Below are 21,578 nucleotides of genomic sequence, written 5' to 3'. Positions count from 1 at the left end.
TTTTCCCTTCCTTTCCCCTTCTTAGCAGTATGGTTTATATGGGTTTTTGGTACTTCAGTTATGGAGTAGGCTTTTAATGGGGGAAAGATTGGGATTGTGCTTTCTGTTTAAATAAAAAATTGTTTGATTTTTAGTGTTTATTTCTATAAAATGATTCACCAAATAAATGTTCATTATTATAAGAAAAAAAATGGGAATGATTTAATTCAAAGATCTGGGACAACAGGAATGTTTACAGAATATTTCCAGCACTGTATGTGTGAAATGAGGCACAAATTTCTAACCCTGACAGATAGATAGTGTATTATGTAATGTTTGTCATTTTCCCTGTTCATAAGAACGACCTTGGAGGCCTTTTAAAGGCCCTTTGAATAATTTCTCCCTGAGTTTCTGAGAAAATAACATGGGGCTTAAGAATCATTATAATAGGCATCTTTGGTGAAACGCTATTGTAGGGAAAAGTATTTGAGACTAGAAGGTAAGAGACATGGATCTCAGCTATGGCTTCATTGATAGCTAGCTGCACAAGTCTGAATAAATAACTTTTCTGAGCTTTCAGTTTTTCACATACAAAGTGAAGTCAATTATATCTGCCTTTCCTACTTCACAGAGCTACTAGGAAGATAGCATTAGATCCTGTAAATTAAAGACATTTACTGAAATTGCTAGAATAAAATGGTTATGATGATGATGATGACTATGACAGTGGAAAAAGATGACTCTAGATCTTTAGCATAATTTGTGTAGGCTCAGTTGGTGAGGGGGTAATTGGCAGTAGTGAAAGCTCAGATTGCAGACTGGTCATATCGTCAAGGCTCTATGAGGCTGGAGTCGGGAAAGAACAGTAGGGAGCAGCCCCGGAAGAGGGCCTGGCTAGATAGAATGGAGGCCAATCAGAGCAGAGTCTCAGATTCAACAAGTAAGGGGATAAATCTTGTCAAAATCCAAGCAGGAAAGAGGACTAATTCCACACCCCAACCTACTTTATTGAATTTTGCTCTCCAGTTCCAGAATTAGGTAAGGCAGGCAGAAGGAATTCATGACTTCAGCTAAAAGTGACTAGGGAGGGCAGAAACTTACAGCTATCAGGATTTGATGGTTTCCTTCAAAGCATCCACTCAGGGACTTTTCATCTTGATTTGCTTTCCCACGTATGTTTCTCTCCTGAGAGGAGAATAAGCTGACATGAATTTTAAAGTTTTCTAGTTGTGATATTGCTCACTGAAAATTAATAAATAGACTCTGGTTTACAAATTCTTCTCTGGGGTCTTGGTGAATATAAATTAACTGCTTAGAGTCCAACTCATCACCGGAGAAGCTAATGCATGGGCGGCAGCTGAGATTCAGAAGGAATATCTCAGCTTTGGGCAGGGGAGGAGGGTTCCTCCTGAGCAGCGTGGAGTCCAAACCCCAAGCCAGACTCCCAAGCCCAGAGTACCAGAGACAAGAAGAGGAACCCACATAACATCTGACCGAAAAGCAGCACGCTTTTTGTTCACCAGAAAAACAAGAGTCTGCTAGAGACACAGGCGCCCTCTTAAAGGGCCAACACACAGAATTTCATTCACAGCCACTCATCCTGGGCTCTGGCAAAGGGAGGTCAGAGCAGAGTGAGTCTTCTGAGGAGAGTCTGGGGCTTGTGGCTCTGGGAAGGGAGCTGTGGGGAGAGCTGCCAGAATTGCTGTGCTGAGTCATTCTTCCTTAAATCAGATGCCATCTTTCTTGGGGGAGCACTTTCCTACATGTGACATCAGCTTGGGGAAAAGCAATTGTCCCACACTCCAAAATCTCTCTTGACCCACCCTGCTAAGCTGACACCCTGCTGAGGAGTGAGCCACATAGTCCAGGGTATAGAGGATTGGGCAGATTCAGGGATTATCAGTTACTGAGCTGTCTGGCTTTAGAGTAGGAGCCATTCCCTCCACTTTCCTGTGAACCTGACTGGTGCTTCCTTCTCACAGGAGATCCACCTTCTCAGCTTCTGACAGACCCAACTATCAGGCTCTGGATGCCCCACACACCAGAATCCTGTGGCGTCACCCTGCTGAGTTTGGGGTAAAATTCAGGACAGACTGAGTTGTGATGCTCTGGGGAAGAGACCACCCGGATAATCTCCTGTAAAGCCTGAACTGCACCTCCCCCTCACAGGAGATCCACTAGACCCATCCTACCAACTCCAACAGAGGCTCTTTCAGTGACAGCCTAACAGACAGCTGGCAAGCAGAGGTAGGTAAAGGTAGATTTTGGGATGCCTTGGGACTATTAGTGACCTTCCCCTGGGTCTAGTGCTGGTAAGAGTCAGGTTGGTATGCAGCTTCTTCCTTTTTATAAAGTTTATTTTATTGATTATGCTATTATAGTTGTCCCAATTTTTTCCCCTTTTCCCCCTCTGCCTAGTACCTCCTTCCCTCCAGCAATCCTCTGTCCCTTAGTTCACGTCCATGGGTCATGCATATAAGTTCTTTCGTTTCTTCATTTCCTATACTATTCTTAACATCCCCCTGTTTATTTTGTACCTACCAGTTATGCTTCTTGATCCCTGCACTTTTTCCCTCATTCTCCCCCTTCCCCCTCCCAGCTGATAATCCTCCATATGCTCTCCGTATCTATGGTTCTGTTCCTTTTCTAGTTGTTTGCTTAGTTTGCTTTTGTTTTTTTAAGATTCATTTGTTGATAGTTATGAGTTTGTTGTCATTTTACTGTTCATAGTTTTGATCTTCTTTTTCTTAAATGCATCCCTTTAACATTTCATATAATAAGGGCTTTACCTTGTTTGGGAGGCAGTTTATCTGCCTTTCCATTCTAAATGATAGCTTTGCTGGATAAAGTAATCTAGCTTGTAGGCCATTGCTTTTCATCACTTTGAATATTTCTTGCCAGTCCCTTCAAGCCTGAAAAGTTTATTTTGAGAAATCATCTGACAGTCTGTGGGAACTCCTTTTTAGGTAACTCTCTGCTTTTCTCTTGCTGCTTTTAAGATTCTCTCTATATCTTTAAACTTTGGTATTTTAATTATGATCTGTCTCAGTGTGCTCCTCTTTGAGTCTAGATTGTTTGGAACTCTTTGTGCTTCCTGGACTTATAGGTCTATTTCCTTCACCAAATTAGAGAAGTTTTCTTTCATTATTTTTTCACTTTAGTTTTCAATTTCTTGCTCTTCCTCTTCTCCTTCTGGCACCCCTATGATTTAGATGTTGGTACATTTAAAATTGTCCCAGAGGTTCCTAAGACTCTCCTCATTTTTTCCAATTCTTGTTTCTTCATTCTGTACTGGTTGACTGTTTATTTCTTCGTTATGTTCCAAATCGATGATCTGAACCCTGGCTTCATTTCCTTCACCATTAGTTATGTGTAGATTTTTCTGTATTTCACTCAGTGTAGCCTTCACTTCTTCCCTTATGCATTTGCCATACTCAATCATGTCTGTCAAGTCTGTGACCATTGTTATCACCAGTGTTTTGAATTCTGCATCTGTTAGGTTGGCTGTCTCCTCATTGCTCAGTTCTCCCACTAGGGGTCGGAGAGGGAACAATGCCACTTGCTCAGCACTCGCTCATCTTCCCATCAGTTCACCTGCTTCCCATATACAACTGGCACCCCTCTAGCTGTTGCCCTGGTGATGGTTCCCAGAGTGGATGGCTTTCTGGATATTCTAGGATCAGTGAAGGTGCATCTAAACAGACTCTCCTGAGAGATGGGAAGTTTCTTACACTGCCCCAGCTGTCACTGGTTTTCACAGCTAGAAGCAATGTGGCTTTATTTTTCTGGTGATCTGTGTGATCTGGCCTGGGACTAAGATCGCTCCCCAGGTGTCCCTCTCAGCTTTTATAATGTGTGACTGCTCTTTCCAACAGCCAGCCATGGTTACTGCCTTGCCATCACCACTGCTGCTGCCACAGCCACCACATCATGTCCTCTCTGCCCCTTCTACTGGTCTGGATGAGTATTGTTTCTTTATATCTTTGTTTTCTCGACTTCCATGCAGTTCAATTTTCTGGTAGTTCCAGTTTTTTTTTTTTTTTTTTTTTTTTTTTTTGAGGTAGATGTAATCCATCTTATGGTTGCAGAAGGAGGCAGAGTGTGTCTACCTACCAGCTTCTTCCTTCTTGCACACACGTAACAACAACAGAAGCAGCCACAAACTGTGGATTGCTTGTAGGTACAAACAGATTGCCCAGAGCCAGTTACAGCAGTGTCTTATATTGGTTTGCATCAGAGTCCCTCCTGAGAGGCCCAGAACCAACACACTGAGTGGCCAGCTTCAGACCACATCAGAGCAGGATTCAATAAGCTTCAAAAGCAGCATATACAAAGGGAGATCTCAGCAGGCACAAAAGAGCTGAGATGAATTCTACTCTCTATGGTCAGCACTTGTACAGCAGGTCACAAACCATGGTTGGGGTGCAGCCTCAGAGTCAGCCAGTGTGTGGGTCTATCACACACACAAATAAGCCAATCAAGACTTCAGTTACAACAGGAAGGCCCATATCACCCACACAAAAGACATTCTTGGAGCATCCAGCTCAGGTAAATCAAGGAAACTGCTCCTCTGAGTCCCACAACTTTCTTTAGTTTTTTCTTTTTTCTTTCCTCTTTTATCTTTTGGTTTTTCAATTACAATTGTCCCATTTTCCCACCATTGCTCTCCCCCACCCCGCCCACCCCTTCTCCCACAATCATATCCCTCCCCGTTATCCATGTCCATGAGTCATTTATACACGTTCTTTGACTAAACCCTTCCCTTCCTTATCCCCCTTCTCTCCCTGTCCCCTCCCCCCTATTGACTGCTATTCTGCTTCTTGTCCTATTTAGTTTGTTTATGTTGTTCTTTAGTTTCCTGTATTAGGTGATATCATATGGTATTTTTCTTTCTTTGCCTGGCTTATTTCACTAAGCATAATTCTCTCTAGTTCCATCCATGTTGTTGCAAATGGCAGAAGTTCCTTCTTTCTTTCTGCTACATAGTATTCCATTGTGTAGATGTACCACAGTTTTTGGATCCACTCATCTAAGATGGGCGCTTAAGCTGTTTCCAGCACTTAGCTATTGTAAACAGTGCTGCTATGAACATAGGGGTGCATAAATTATTTTGGATTAGGGTTTTAGGATTTTTCGGGTATAATCCTAGCAGTGGAATCGCTGGTTCAAAAGGCAGTTCCACTTTTAGTTTTTGAGGTAATTCCATACTGTTTTCCACAGTGGCTGCACTAGTCTGCATTCCCACCAACAGTGAAGTAGGGTTCCCGTATCTCCACATCCTCGCCAGCACTTGTTGTTTGTTGATTTGTTGATGATGGCCATTCTGACAGGTGTAAGGTGGTATCTCATTGTGGTTTTTCTTTGCATCTCCTTGATGGCTAATGATGTTGAGCATTTTTTCATGTGTCTATGGACCGTCTGTATGTCCTGTTTGGAGAAGTGTTTGTTCAGGTCCTTTGCCCATTTTTTAATTGGGTTGTTTGTTTTCTTGATGTTGAGTCATATAAGCTCTTTATATATTTTGAAGATCAGTCCCCTGTCTGTGATGTCATTGGCAAATATGTTTTCCCATATGGTTGGTTTCCTTTTCATCTTGCTGATGTTTTCTTTTGCTGAGCAGAAACTCTTTACTTTGATGTAGTCCCATTTGTTTATTTTTTCCTTTATTTCTCTTGCCTTAGGAGATGTATTCGTGAAAATATTGTTACGTGGGATATCTGATATTTTTCCCGCCAATGTTTTCCTCTAGGACTTTTATGGTGTCACAGTTTACATTTAAGTCTTTGATCCATCTTGAGTTTATTCTCGTGTGTGGTGTAAGTTGGTGGTCTAGTTTCATTTTTTTGCACGTCCCTGTCCAGTTCTCCCAGCACCATTTGTTAAAGAGGCTCTTCTCACTCCATTTTATGTTCCTTCCTCCTTTATCAAATATTAGTTGACTGTAGATTCCTGGATTTATTTCTGGGCTCTGTATTCTGTTCCACTGATCTGTATGTCTGTTCTTATGCCAGTACCAGACTGTTTTGATCACAGTGGCTTTGTAGTATTGTTTGATGTCTGGTATTTCTTTAGTTTTTAATCAAGTTTTTCTTTAGTTCTGCGAACATATTTATAATGATTACTTTGAAATAATTTTCTCTTAAATTTTACATATGGTCACCCTTACAGGTAGTTTCTGTTGCTTTCTTTTTTTCTGGTGCATGGGTCACACTTTCTTTTTTCTTTGCATTTATTGTAATATTTTTGTTGGAAAAGGGGTATTTTAGATAATATATTGTAACAATTCTGTTTACTGATCATCCAACACTTTGAGCTTGCTTTTATTATTGACTTGTTTACTTGTTTAATGAATGGTTGGATTGTTTTTGTGACTTCTACTTCCCTTCAACCCTCAGGGTTGTAAAATTTTGGGTGTGTCCATAGTCATAAGGGGCTGGCAGAGGTAATGGTAGAGCTCTTTTTCTCTGACCGCACAAATCTGTTAAGCTCCACTAATTGCTTTCCTCTTGTTCTGTTGTTTACAACAATGCAAAGAGGCATAAAATTCATCAGCAAACTAATGTAATCGACTTGTCATTTCTTTTATGGAGTGGTTTCAGTGGTTAGTGTTTGATATTTATTTTGACCTCCGCAGAGCTCCTCATAGCTATCTTATTCCCTAGTTCTCTCCTGCACACTTGCCAGTTTATCGTTTAGGCTGTATCTTCATTCAATATATAAATCTACGCTTGATTTTCTTCACCACAAGTTCACAGTTCTAGACCATGCTTCTCCAATCAAGCAAAAACTCTGAACTAGGACTCTGGACCTGGGGACAATAGTAAACATCTCTCTGAATGACACTTCCATTTTAGAAGCTGAGTGCTCGGTGGTGGTGGGGAGGCTGGACAGTAGCCTCAGATCTTTTCACCGTTCTCCTCCTAGTGTTGAACCATCAGCTTACACGTTAGGGAAAAGCTATTTGTGCCTCAATGTTCTCAACGTGTCTGACCCAAGAAGGGATATCCATTGTACAAGTGGAGGTTAGGCAAAAGAAGGGAGTCCCCACCTCCGGGCCAAAATCTCTTGGTATTTAAACTCAGGAGCAAGCATCTTGGGGGAACGTGAGAAATGTTGAAGTCCTGTTCCTCCAGAGAAGAATGCCTTCTGAGTGGTAGCTGGTAGAAAAGTGAGCCCTGTGTTCTTGGCTGCAGCTGATTGGTGGAGTATTCATCTTGTTAATCTGAGAGCAGAATGAGAGAGAGTGTTCTTGGTTCAGTTATCACAGACTCTTTTCTTTCTTATGTAATTTTCATATTTTTTTTTCTTGAATAGATGTTACTTCATTTGCTCTTTGCCCTTAGGACCATTTATAGAATCTTTAAATAATTGTTTTAAAATAATGTTCATGAGTTTCACTAGGGAGAGGGTCAGTGGAGCTCTTCACACTATCATGCCAAAAGCAAATTTTCTATTGATGAGTTTTGAGGTTATATGGAGAGCAAGTCCTTTAATCATGTTGTTCATTTAACATCGTTTTGTTATCATGTTAATGAGGTACCACAAGAATTTAACTCATAGTTATATCAAGTAGCCTATGACAAAATTGGTTTCACTATATGTTATTTCACTAAATGTCACAGATTTATTAATGATGTTAAGGGAGGATATATAAATATATACATATATATGTATGTACACACACACACACACACACACACACACCTGTTGGATATGTGGTCTGCAAATATTTTCTCCTAGTCTGCAGTTTTTTCATCCTTCTCACATGTGCTTTTACAGAACAAAAGTTTTATCATTTTGATGAGGTTCAATTTATCAGATGTTCTTTTGATGGATCGGGCTTTGATGTCAAATCTAAAAATTCTTTACTTAGGTTTAGATTCTAAAAGTTATTTCCCTATATTTTCCTAAGAGTTTTAGAATTTTATGATTTACATTTAAGTTTGTGATACATTTTGGATTAATTTTTGTATAAGGTATGAGTTTGGGTCAAAGTTCACTTTTGGCCCATGACTATCCAATTGCTCCAGCACAAGTTGTTGAATTGGTTTGCACCTTTGTCAAAAATAAATTGAGCACATTTGTGTAGGTCTATTTCTGTTTTCTCTATTCTGTTTCATTTATATATATGTTTATCATTCAGCCAATACCTCACAATCTTGATTATTGTAGCTATCTAGAAAGACTTCATGTCTGATAAAATTATTCCTCCTAGATTGCAACTCTTTTTCTTAAAAAGAAAAGATTTCATTTATTTATTTTTAGAAAGAGGAGAAGGGAAGAAGAAAGAGAGAGAAACATCAATGTGTGGCTGCCTCTCACACCCCCCCAACTGGGAACCCAGCCCACAACCCAAGTATGTGCCTTTGATTCCCAAGTATGGGAATCAAACCAGCGACCCTTTGGTTACAGGCTGGCACCCAATCCACTGAGCCACACCAGCCAGGGCTATACCTCTTTCTCAAAATTATTTTAGCTATTCTAATTTGATATCTTTTAATCCACATTTAAAAATAATACTTTCTCTATATACAAAATATTTTGCTGGAATTTTTGTAAGAATCCTATTTAACTTATATACCAGTTTTTGGAAATTTTTTATTTCCATTTATTTGGGTCTTCTTTGACTTCTATTAACAGCATTTTGTAATTTTCAGCATATAAATCTTATAGCATGGGAGAAAGCAGCTTAAGTGTCCAACAGTAGGGAATTGTTTAAATAAATATGGACCATCTTTATAATGAAATACCCTGTAGCCACTTCAAATGAAATCATAGAAAGATAATTATTGACATATATCATCATTGTTAAATAAGAGAATGCTATTAATCTGTTTTGTTTCTTCAGATTTCTGAGGAATGAAAATCACACATAAAGATCATTAGCCAAATGGGAAACAAGTACTAATTGTATTCAATTTGTCAACATAGTTATAAGCCCCAATGTAGAACTATGGTTTAGAGAAAGTAATTCAGGTTTGAGAATGAATTGCTACATTTCCCTGTCTCTTAAATATGAAAAACAACAACAACAGAAGAATAAGAATAAGAATGAAAAGGATAGCTAAAAGGAAGGTTCTGTCTTCTTATAGTTTCTTCACCTTATAGGAATAGGATGTTTAAGTATTGTAATCTCACTCATACATATGGCTTCCCAATTTTTTCTAAGTTAACAAGTACACTAATTAGAAGGAATAAAGAAGGAGTTAGTGAAATTGTGAAGAATGGGTACTGAATGTTGGCCTGTGAATCAAATGGTCGCTGGCTTGATTCCCAGTCAGGGCACATGCCTGGGTTCTAGGCCTGGTCCCCAGTTGCGGGTGCATGAGAGGCAACCGTACATTGATGTTTCTCTCCCTCTGTTTCTCCCTCCCTTCCCCTCTCTAAAAATAAATAAATAAAATCTTAAAAATTAAAAAAAAAAAAAAGAATGGGGGAAAAGTCTGTCTAGTATGAACCTGCATGGGGAGACAGCACAGAAATCTCCTGTGTTTAAAATCCACAACAATAAATAGAGTGGCATAAATTTTTCACCTCTGCACAATATTCATGATGCATTGTGAAGTAACAAAAAGCATATTACAAAATAGTCTGTATGCTATGATTCTATTATACGTTTAAAATAAAATTAAAACAATATATAAGTATAGATAAGTGTGCATATGAAAAGTTCAGAAAAGTAGATAGTGCTCAATTTTAACAGTAGGTATCTTTAACAGTAAAATTCTAATCAACTATTCTTTTTATTTTGTTGTTTATGTTTTTTTATTGTCATATAGTGAACTTGTAATACCTCTATAAATTTTTAAAATTAAAATTAAGTATTTCAAAATTTCTTTTTTAAATTTCTTTTTTATTGTATTTTTACATTACCAGTTATACTTCTTATACTCCCCTTCTTCCCGCTCCCCACAATCACCACATTCTTGTCCTTGCCCATGATCAAAAATTCTTAAATCTATGAGAGTATAGTGGAGGCCCAAATCAGTCTGTCAGAATTAGAAAGACTCTTAGATGCTAGTTAATCCACCTCTCTGTGTTCTGATGTGGAAATCACGGCCCAAAGAAGAGACCTGGTTAAGATTACAATTTTGATTTACTGACTTCTAGCCCATAATCTTTCTTCCTACCACATTTAATCAAACAATCGAGTATAAACCTAGTCGGGAAGGGACAGCAACTGCCTGGGAAACTATATTCACTAATTCCAAGGAGCAGGCTAGATGTTTATGCTGCACTGCAAAATCAAATGTGACCCAATTGTGATACTTCATAACCCCACACTGAAAGAATGGGCAGTATCTCGTCCTCCTCAGAGGCAATGGAGACTTCAATGACTAGCCAAAAATCACAAAGCAAGTGGGAGGCCCCTTCATGCTCTTAACACAGCCAGAACACTCTCCACCAGACATTTAGCTGCAAGCAGTCAGGAGGGCCTCTAGTTTAAGCCTCAAGTATGATCTTGCCAATACTACGTGGTTCTTTAGTTCACTTACAAAGTTATCAGAAATCTCTTCTTTTGGTTGTCTGTGTGAGGAACATTATAAGCCACTTGTTATGAATTATTAAATGATTTAAAAATGATAAAATAATCCAGCCTGAAAACCAGATGAAACTGCTTCCCTTCTGAGCATGCTAGAAGCAAGAGCCCTCCTCTTCTCTCATTACATATAGAGGGCAAGACAAAGCCATTCACCATTGCTCCATATTACTCCTCAACAAATTTCTCTTGGGGACTTAAAAGTTGAGCACCGTAAGCCTTGATTCAAAGAAAGCAAGGTGTGGCTCAGTTGGTTGGAGTATCATGCCATATACAGAAAGGTTGGGGGTTCGATTCCTGGTTGGGGTGCATATGGGAGGCAATGAATCAATGTTTGTTTCTTTTATTTTATTTTATTTTTTGGTGATTCAATTACAGTTGTCCCATTTTTCCCCCATTGCTCCCCCCTCCCAGCCCATCCCTTCTCCCACAATCATATCCCTCCCCATTGTCATGTCCATGAGTCATTCATACACGTTCCTTGATTAGACCCTTCTCTTACTTATCCTCCTTCTCTCCCTCCCCCCTCCCCTACTGACTACTATTCTAGTCTTTGCCTGTTTAGTTCGAATGTTTGTTTCTTAAATCAATGTTTCTCTCTCTCTTCCTCTCTCTCTAAAAGAATTCAATAAATATATTTTCAAAAATTCAAAGGAAGCAAAGATGTAGATCACAATAGATAATTTTCCTTCAAGGGCATCTAGTGTGGCAGTGGTGTACAATGGTGAGAGCACCAGTTTGGGCAGAGGGACACATAGGCTGAGTTTAAATCCTGCCACTTGTGAAGTGTTAGTGGTAGAACCTTAATGATATCCTTTTATCTTTCTGAGACTCAGTGTTCCCTCATCTAGAAAATAGTATAAAGTGGGTTTCCATAAACCAAGTTTCCACTAGCTTCCATCTCCTTAGTTTCTCTTTTAAATGTATCTTCCTTCTCTTATTGCAAATATCTGGCACTGGAAATGTTGCTCTTTTCTTGGAGTGTAGGCACACTCAAATATTCTCATGCCTCTTGAGCCCCAAACCGGTACTTTGGGGTTTTCAGTCTGCAAATTGCAAATGCAAAGCAGATTTCCAGTGCATACGCACATACTGCAAAGATTTGCATGCCTCCAGCAGTTCAAGCAGACACTCTTAATGGAATGGACTGGAGAGTGGGGCTATCGCCAATCACTGAAAGCTTTGTTCACTGGAGACCAGATGGGCTCTAAGGCCATTAGTTTCTTGGCCCTGGAAAAAGGGGATTCTTAGGAGAACGCTGATCCCACTATGGGTATAACCTACTCTGATGCAGAGGCCCATGTCAGAACAAAGACAATAGTAGAGTGTGAATTACATAGTCATACAATGTGGCCTTGCGCAAGTCATAACCCTTCGGAACACACTTGTTTTCCTTTTTAAAATGGGGATAAGAAGCTCTAATTCACTTATTTCACAGGGAAGCATTATGCCTTAAAAACTTCACCACTCCGTTTATATCTGTGTTACTGTTATTATTGCATAGGGCTTAATATACATACCCACCTCTGGAATTTTGGGGTAGTAAAGCCTAAGACCAAGAGAACTGTTTAAACCAGGGTTTAAGCCCTTCTGGGAAATGCAGTGAAGGCAACTTTGCAATTGATAATAAACGTTAGACTCTGAGACACAGAGGACAACAGATGAGTAAATTAGTCAAGAGAGCAACAGTTCCGCCAGGAAGGTAAGATGCTCATATTAAGGAAGTAGAAAAAACAAACAATCGTGTACCCAATCAGAAAACAATAGGTTACACATTTTGTGAAAGATGTTTTGGGACATAACAAAGGATGGTGTTCTGTCTCTAAGAAGCTTGTTTTGACAAGTTTATGAAAAAAAACATAGATGCTTCTTTGGGGGCCCCCCCAAATAATTGTGATCTCATAAAGAGGAACTTTCTTAAGTTCTAGCCTTGAGAACTGAAGTCCCTTTAGGAAGACACCTTCCTGAGGAGCGGTTGAGCAGATGCGGTTTTGTAGAATCAGCCTCAGAGCTTGAAACAGAACAATAAATCAACATCAAAAGGCTCCAAAGAAACTCAATGAACAAAGCATAAAACAGCCTTATAGATAGGGCCCAGGAGTGCAGAATAAAATTACATCATACACCAGAGTACAGTGAAGGCAGACTAGAGACAGGAATTGGATGTTTGAACTCCTGGAAACTAGAGCACACATAGGCTAGAAACCTAGTCTTCTCGTCTTGGTTCCTTTCTCCTCTCCATAGTCCCAATATTACAGTTCTCTGACTTGACCTTCATCCCTGTATTTTTCAAGAGCCTTGTCTCCAGAGGGTCCTGTGAGACAACACTGTTGAGGTGCTCCTATGTAGGCTGGGCCCGCACCCCTAACAGATTCCTCCTTACTCCTACCAACGCTTCAGTTACTTTCCACAAACCTTCTGTACTTACCTTCTTTGGCTCAGTTGATTGCTGGCGGCTCAATCCCCACTTATAACTTGACTGCCTGATATTCAGATTCTCCCTTACAACCCATTCCAAGAATGACAAATACCATATGATATCGCGTAATATAAGAAACTTATGAATGAAACAAACAAATGAGCAAAATAGAACCAGAAGCATGGAAACAAGGAACAGACTGACAGTGGCCAGAGGGGAGGGGGGAGGGGGAAGTGGGGAAAGAAGGGGAAGGGTCTAGTCAAGGAACTAGTATAAATACCCCATGGACATGGACAACAGGATAGGGATTGACTGTGGAAGTGGGGGGAGGTGGGCGGGGCAGGGGAGAGCAATGGGGGAAGAAATGGGACACCATAAAATAAAAACAATAAAAAGGAGTGATATATAGGTAATATTTCATGTGCTGACAAATTAATTAGGTGTGACTGATGCACCTTGTTGGAAAGGATTATGTGGCTCTATCTGGTCTTCATAGGAGAGAATACCATGACTGAACAGTTTTGTATAAAATAAGAGTGTGGGTTGATGGGGGATTGTGAGTGGAAGTATGTAGTCTGTATATTTGTTCACTGGGATGAACCCTTTGGATAAATGGTTTGCAAGTGTGCTAGTCTTTGATTTGGGCTTATTTGAAGTATTGACTTTTGAATCAATCTCAGCCCTCATCCTCATCTTTACTTGTCCCACTCACTTTTTAGGACAGCCTATGAGAAAATGTACTCAAACACTAAATAAGCTGTTAGGACTCCAGGACCCGGTCAGTACCAAGACTTTAGGCTTCTGTCTAGGAAGCAGATGTTGGGAAAGCAAAGATAAAGTACAAGGTGCAGAGGATAGAAAAGTTACAACCACTGTGTATTTTATGGCTTGTATGTGCCCAGTCCAGTGCCAGAACAGGACTGATAGGGTAGAGAATGCAAAGTTGCCATCTTATATAAATTTTCAGTCTCCATGGCCAGGCTCAAACACCTTTTGGGCCATTATCAGAACTCATCGTTCCAGCAATATATTCGGTATGTGAGGCATTCCAGAGGGAAATAAGCTCCTAAGAAATAAAGAATATATGTTACTTTTTACAACTAGGCTTGACAACTCCTCCCTCCAACTTTTCAAACAGGCACTTAACATTCCTCAGGAAAATTTATTTTTACCAAGTGCCCACCAAATGATGTAGATTTCTCCTTATTTTGGCAATGGTGGTCATCCTCAAAGAACCTTGTCTATAGTTGTATATGTTAAGCAATGTATTTACCTGTGAATAACAAAAATCTTCATATAGTAGTTTCTATTAAAGATTTTCTTTTTCCTCATCATATGTCCACAAATACGTGAGTCCTTGATTTCCTGAGAAAAATGCATCTTCTTGTCTTCTACTCAACCAAGACTTCCACAAATAATTGTGATAATTTTCACTGTCCAGTATTTCCCTGTGTTTGAAAGGGGCACCTTCTTTTTCTCACAAAGGAGCTACATAATTTAGCTATGGTTAGTCATATCTTCTCAAGACAACAGTATGGCTACTCTACTTCCTGTATCATATACATTTGCTAGATAAGAAGAAGCAGAAGGGCAGGAAGCTAAGGAAATACACAAGATGAGTCATCTAGACTTAAAGAGCTTATATGGAAGCCCTATTTTGACACCACCACTTACATTTCAATGACCTGAACTCTGTCACATGTCCATTCCTAATTGCATAAAAGGCTGGAAAATGTATATTGTTTTTCAGGAATAAAATTGTCACACAAAAATCAAGATTATCTTACTAAGAAGGAAAAGTTGAACAATGCATAGATGAAATATATTTTCCACAATGAGTTTAAGAGTCAATTATTCAAAAACATTTGGGGGAGCTATATGTGTCAGGCACTGTTCTGGACAATGAGAATACAGCAGTGATCAGGACAGGCATGTTTTCTACTTTTGGCAATACACCTAAACTCCATGAACCTAGCTTTTCTTACATAAATGTGATAAAATGCCAACCTAGCATGATTGTTGCAAATATTAGAGACATTATAGGTAAAATGCTTAGTACATAACATATCTCCAACAAATTATAGTCATGTAATATATATTCATACAGTCATGCACTGCATAATGAAGTTGAAGTCTGCATATACAATAGTGGTATATCATATAGCCTGCATGAGTAGTAGGCTATACTATGTACGCTTGTGTAAGTATACCCTGTGTTCACACAATGACAAAATCACCTAACATCACATTTCTCAAAAGGTATCCTCATTGTTAAGCAGTGCATAACTGTATACGCAAATAATGAATAAATTGTCTTAGTACCATTTGTTCAGTAATCTATACTTTCCCTATTGATTTGAAAAGCTGCCTTATGAGAGAGGGCCCCCCTAGTCTCTCCCCCTGAAATTATGATTTGAATAGCTATAATTCAACAAAGAATTCTCTGCTCAACACACAAACATGTCTGAGAGATCTGCACATTGAAACATGTGAAGGTGGGCAAGTCAGAGCAAGTGGGGGAAGAGGAGAGGGAGAAGATCAGAGACAGGTGCCACAAATTCAGCTGGGAGCTCACTGTGTGTCTTAAGAGAGGGGAGAAATCATCTTTCCATCTGCATTGACTGCAGCCCAGAAGAGCAGAGAGACAGAGTGAGGTGAATGTTTTTGCCCAAGTGGTTGATATGTGCTGTAGCTTAACCCAATGACCTGGGCAGAGACAAAGCACAGAGGTGTGGCCACTGTTGTCTGGTGGCTGCCATTGCCAGGCAGAAAAACAAAGTCATAGAGCCTGGCCACCTCCCCTCATCCTTCCAAGGCTCCTTTCCCCACACCCTTTCAGAGGTAGCAGCAAGACCCAAAGAAGTGGTATTGAGTGTCAGGCTACACAGCACATTATCTGCGACCCTGAAAACTAGAGACAGAAGGACTTTTCCTGGGGTAGCAGGTGCACACTGTGGCTAATCCTAGTGACAGGGGTGGAGATTTAGAAGTGAGGCAGCTGAGGTCTGGCAGTCACCATGACTGAAAGGAGAACAAAGCCACAAACTCACCAGCCAGCCTCTCCCAGCTCACCTCGCCACCACCCATCATGGTTGCACTGCCAGCAGTGTCTGGTTGCAGGGATTTCTTGGGCTCAGCACTGCATCCCCCACCACATTTCCCCATAACGCTAGTGACCTAAGACTGAGAGGACCTGGTCACAGAGGAGATGCCAACCTCCCCAGGGGGTACAGGGCACTTTCTATCACCCCACAGAGACCTCACAAGCCAGAGCAGTGCAAGAGAAACTGAAACACTTGTGCTTCAGTGCCACCTGCTGGAAGACAAAAGAAAAACTGCTTATCAACCTACTAAATAGAAAAGTGCCACTCTTTAAAAAACAATAGCAAATTTCATTTCCATACATGCATGCCTAGGTGGAGATGAAATCTGTTAAATGTCATGAATAACCAAGGTAACAAGGCCAGCTCAAACGGAAATGTAAAAATCTCCAGAAAATAAAGATATTGAAATATGTGATTTAAGCGACAGAAAATTGAAGAGTGCACTTCTGAAAAAAGTCAATGAGACACAAGAAAACACAGATAGGCAGTTTAATGAACTCAGAAACAAAATCAGCAAATAAAAGGAACCAAAATAAAAATCCTGCAGATGAATAACTCAATAAAACAGACAAAAAAGGAATTAGCAAGCTTGGAAAACATAGCTGACCACATAGAAAAAGGAATTAGTGATACCAAAGATAGAAACCTAGAAATGACATAGATGGAAGAAGAGAGAGACTTGAGAGTTAAACAAAAACAACTCTACAAAAAAATACTATCTGACTCCATCAGAAAGAGCAATATAAGAATAATAGACACACAAGAAAGAGAAGGTGAAGGGAACAAAGAGCCTGTTCAAACAAATAATTGATGAGAACGTCCCAGACCTATGGAAAAAGCTAGATCCTCAAATCTAAGAAGCAAACAGAAAACCTAATTATCTCAATGCAAAAAGGTCTTCTCCAAGGTAATTATATTAAAACCATCAAAAATTAATGACAAAGAACGAATTCTCAAGGAAGCCAGCGAAAATAAGATGGTTACCTGTAAAGGAAATCCCGTTATATTATAGGATTTTTCAGCTAAAACCCTGCAAGCTAGGACAGAGTAGGATCAAATATTCAACCTATTGAAAGAGAGAAATTACCAGCCAAAAATATATATCCAGGAAAGTTATCCTTTAGATATGAAGGAGAAGTAAAGACCTTTCCAGACATACAGAAGCTGAGAGAATTTACCCCCACAAGACTTCTATTACAGGAAATACTGAAGGGGGTTATTCAACCTGAAACGAAAGACAAAAGGATACAAAACTATGAGTACAATACTAACAGACACAAAGTAGCAGGATGTTACAATCTTTTTCAGAATAGGGTATTATACACTTAAATATAACATAAGGTGAAAGGAGGTAAAACATAAAAAAGAAGACAATAGTTACAGCAATTCAGAAATAAACTCACAGTATAAATTAGGATTATTTGTGATGAAAAAACATAATAGGGATGGACTAAAGGTTTGAATTTGCAAAGAGGAGTGGAGATAAGACACATTAAGAAAAACAAGAACTACTGTATATATTAAACTTTCTTTTGTATAAACCTAATGGTAACCACAGCAAAAAATCCAGAACTGAGACACATAATACAAAAAAGAAGAAACAGAAGGAATAATCATACAATGCCAACAAAATAAAATGACAGGCAGAAACACAAAGGAAAATGAACAATGGAGACACAGAGGTAGCAAAAAACAAAAGAAAACATGGTTATAAGAAATCCTCATACATCAATAATCACCCTAAATGTAAATGGACTAAACTCACGAATAAAAATGTACAGAGTAGCCTTGGCCAGTGTCGCTCAGTTCATTGGAGCCTTGTTCCATAGACCGAAAGATCACTAGTTTGATTCCTGGTCAGGGCACATACCCAGGTTGCCGGTTTGATTCCCTCTCAGGTCGCATATAAGAAGGCAACCAACTGATGTATCTCTCTCTCACATAAATGCTTTATTCTCTCTCTCTCTCTCTCTCTCTCTCTCTCTCTCTCTCTCTCTCTCTCATTTTGTCTCTCTCCCTTTTCTCTCTAAAAGCAATGAAAAAAAAAAATGTCCTCAGGGAGGATTTTAAAAGATGTACAGCCCTGGCTGGTGTGGCTCAGTGAATTGAGCACCAGCCTGCAAATCAAAGGGTCACCAGTTCAATTCCCAGTCAGGGCACATGCCTGGGTTGCGGGCCAGGTCCCCTGTTGGGGGCATGCAAGAGGCAACCACACATTGATGTTTCTCTCCCTCTCTTTCTCCCTCACTTCCCCTCTCTCTACAAATAAATAAATACACACATAAATAAAATCTTTTAAAAAATGTACAGAGTAGCATATTAGATCAAAAAACAAAACCCAATCATATGCTGCCTTCAAGGTACATATCTCAGCTGTGAGGAAAAATAGAGACTCAATGTAAAAAGGTGGAAAATGATTCTACAAGCAATGGCATCCTAAGAAAAATGGGTGTAATAATATTTATATCTGACAAAATATATTTCAAGATAAAAAGGTAACAAGAGACAAAAATAAATATCTTACAATGATAAAGGGGACAATACATCAAGAAAACATAACACTTCTTAATATATACTCACACAATCAGGGAGCAGAGAAATATATAAACTACTAATAGAACTAAAGAGAGAAACTGATCAAAACACAATTATTCCAGGGGCCCTAACTATCCCATTGACAACTATCAATAGATTTTCCAAACAGAAAAATCAATACAGAAATATTAGCCTTCAATGACACATTAGACCAAATTAACATAACCTACGTTTACAGACTCTCATCTCAGAACACCATATTAAACATTCTTCTCTAGTGCACATGGAGCATTCTACAGAATAGACCATCAGTTGAGACATAAAATTGGCCATAACAAGTTTAAAAAGATTGAAATCATACCAAGAATTTTCTCCAACCACAATGTTTTAAAATTGCAAATCAACTGCAAAAAACTGGGAAAAACCACAAGTATATGAAGATTAAACAACATGCTACTAAAAAAAAAAAAACTGGTCAAAGAAGAAATAAAAGGATAGACCAAAAGAAACATGAGACAAAAGAGAATGACAATACAACATATCAAGAGCAAGAGCAATAATAAGAAGGAAGTTTATATCACTATGGGCTTAACTCAAGAAACAAGAAGAATCCCAAATAAACAAGCTAACATTACATCTTATAGAGCTAGAAAAAGAGAGAGGAAAAAAAAAAACTCAGCACAAACTCAGTAGAAGAAAATAATGAAAATCAGAACAGAATTAAGTAAAATACAAGTACTTTTACCCTAACTTTTTTTTTTCTTTTCCATTTGCATGAAATATCTTTTTCCAACCCTTTACTTTTAGTCTGTGTGTAGCTTTTGATCTGAGATGGGTCTCTTGGAGGCAACATATATATGGGTCTTGTTTCCTTATTCATTCAGCTACCGAAGGTCTTTTGGTTGGAATCATTTAAGCCATTTATATTTAAGTTGATTATCAATAAATAAGCATGGACATAGAGCCATTTTATTGTTCGACTGTTTTCCTCTTTTATTTCCTTCCCCTTTTTTGCCTTCTTTTTAAAGCAAGCCTTCTAACATTTGTTGCAGTACTGGTTTAGTGTTAACAAATCCTTTTAGCTTTTTTTTTTTTTTTTTTTTTTTGTCTGGGAAGCTTCTGATTTATTCTTTGATTTTAAATGATAACCTTGCTTGGTAAAGTAGCCTTGGTTGTAGGTCATTGCTTTTCATCACCTTGTATATTTCACACCACTCCCTTCAGGCCTGAAATGTTTCGAGTAATCAGATGGCCATCTAATTGGTGCTCCCTTGTAAGTAATTGTCTGCTTTTCTCTTGTGGCTTTTAAGATTCTCTCCTCATCTTTAAGCCTTGTCATTTTACTTATGTGTCTCGGTGTAGGCCTCTTTGGCCCCAAGTTGTTTAGGACTCTCTGAGCTCCCTGGGCTTGTGTGACTTTTTCCTTCACTAGATTAGTGAAGTTTTCAGTTATTTTTTTTCCTTGGAGAGGTTCTCGATCCCTTGCTCACTCTCCTTTTGGTATTCCCATGATGCAGATGTTGTTACGTTTCATGTTGTCCAAAATGTTTCTAAAAAAGCTATCCTCTTTTTTAAAAATTCTTTTTCCTTTTGTTGCTCTGCCTGGGTGTTTTTTCCTACCTTGTCTTCCAAAATAGTGATTCTATACTCTGCTTCATCGAACCTACTGCTTATTCCTTCCACTGTATTATCTGTTTCAGATATTGCATTCTTTATTTCTGATTGGTTCTTTTTTATGGTTTCTATGTCTTTTTTTGTAATGTTGAGTATCCTTATGATCATTACTCTAAACTCTATCTGATAAATTGCTTGCCTCCATTTCATCTAGTTCTTCTAGAGCAGTGGTTCTCAACCTTCCTAATGCCGCAACCCTTTAACACAGTTCTTCATGTTGTGGTGACCCCCAACCATAAAATTATTTTCGTTGCTACTTCATAACTGTCATTTTGCTACTGTTATGAATCGTAATGTAAATATCTGATAGGCAGGATGTATTTTCATTGTTACAAATTGAACATAATGAAAACATAGTGATGAATCACAAAAACAATATGTAATTATATATGTGTTTCCCGATGGTCTTAGGTGACCCCTGTGAAAGGGTCATTCGACCCCCAAAGGGGTCGCGACCCACAGGTTGAGAACTGTTGTTCTAGAGAATTCTCTTGTTCTTTCTTTTGGGATCTGTTTTTTTTTGTTTTCCTATTTTGGCTGCTTTGTATTTTCCACCTTAGATGTTAAATTAATCAGTTGTTAAACTGATCAGTTTTAATCTAATCAAGCTGTAATCAGCAGCTCAGCTTATGCATCACAGGGTGGGGCAGAATAATTTCTGCAGGTGGAGCTCTTGTTTCTTTCAAGCTGATGCCATTTGAAGAAGAGTGCTCTGTCTGAGCAAGATGGCTTCTGCAGTACAGGTATGGGGAATGACTCAGCACAGGGATCCTGGTAGTTGTTCCTTCAGTTCTCTCCCCAGAACCACCAGCCCCAGACTCTCCTCAACCATCTCTAGACCATTCTGCCCACCCTCTGCTGGAGCCCAGGGTAAGTGGCTACGAATGAAATTTTGTGCATTGGCCCTTTAAGAGGCTTTCTGCCATCTCTCCTTGGCAGACAGAAACCCTGCTGCTTTTCACTGCTGGATGTTATCTGGATTTCCTTCAATCTCTAGTTCTGTAGACTGGGGAGCACAGTTTGGAGTTTAGAATGCACACTTCTCAGGGGGAACCCTCAGCCACTTAAATATCCCTCTGGACCTTCAGTTGCTGCCCATGCAAGCCCAGCCATCTCTCTCATGCCTCCTCCACACTGTCTACCAGTCATGTTGAGGTGAAGTGGTTTCTTCTGTTTATCCTTGGTTATAAGGCTTCCTTCCAGCTAGTGTTTATTCTGGATGATTTCTCTACAATTTAGTTATAATTCTAGATTGGTCCTAGGAGGAGGTTAGTATAGCTTCCATTTACTCCTCCACCATCTTGGATTTCTCTTTCACCTTTAATGG

General features: G+C 39.2%; 1 pseudogene; it reads left to right on the top strand.

The window, feature by feature from the left end:
* The window catches only part of LOC149990462 (polycomb complex protein BMI-1 pseudogene), a 55,036-nt pseudogene that overhangs the window by 32,738 nt on the left and 720 nt on the right, over positions 1 to 21,578 (top strand).

Source organism: Furipterus horrens, unplaced genomic scaffold (assembly GCF_987537825.1).
Source record: "Furipterus horrens unplaced genomic scaffold, mFurHor1.1.pri manual_scaffold_17, whole genome shotgun sequence".
Taxonomy (NCBI): Eukaryota; Metazoa; Chordata; class Mammalia; order Chiroptera; family Furipteridae; genus Furipterus; species Furipterus horrens.
This window is presented reverse-complemented; position numbering and strand designations above follow the sequence as displayed.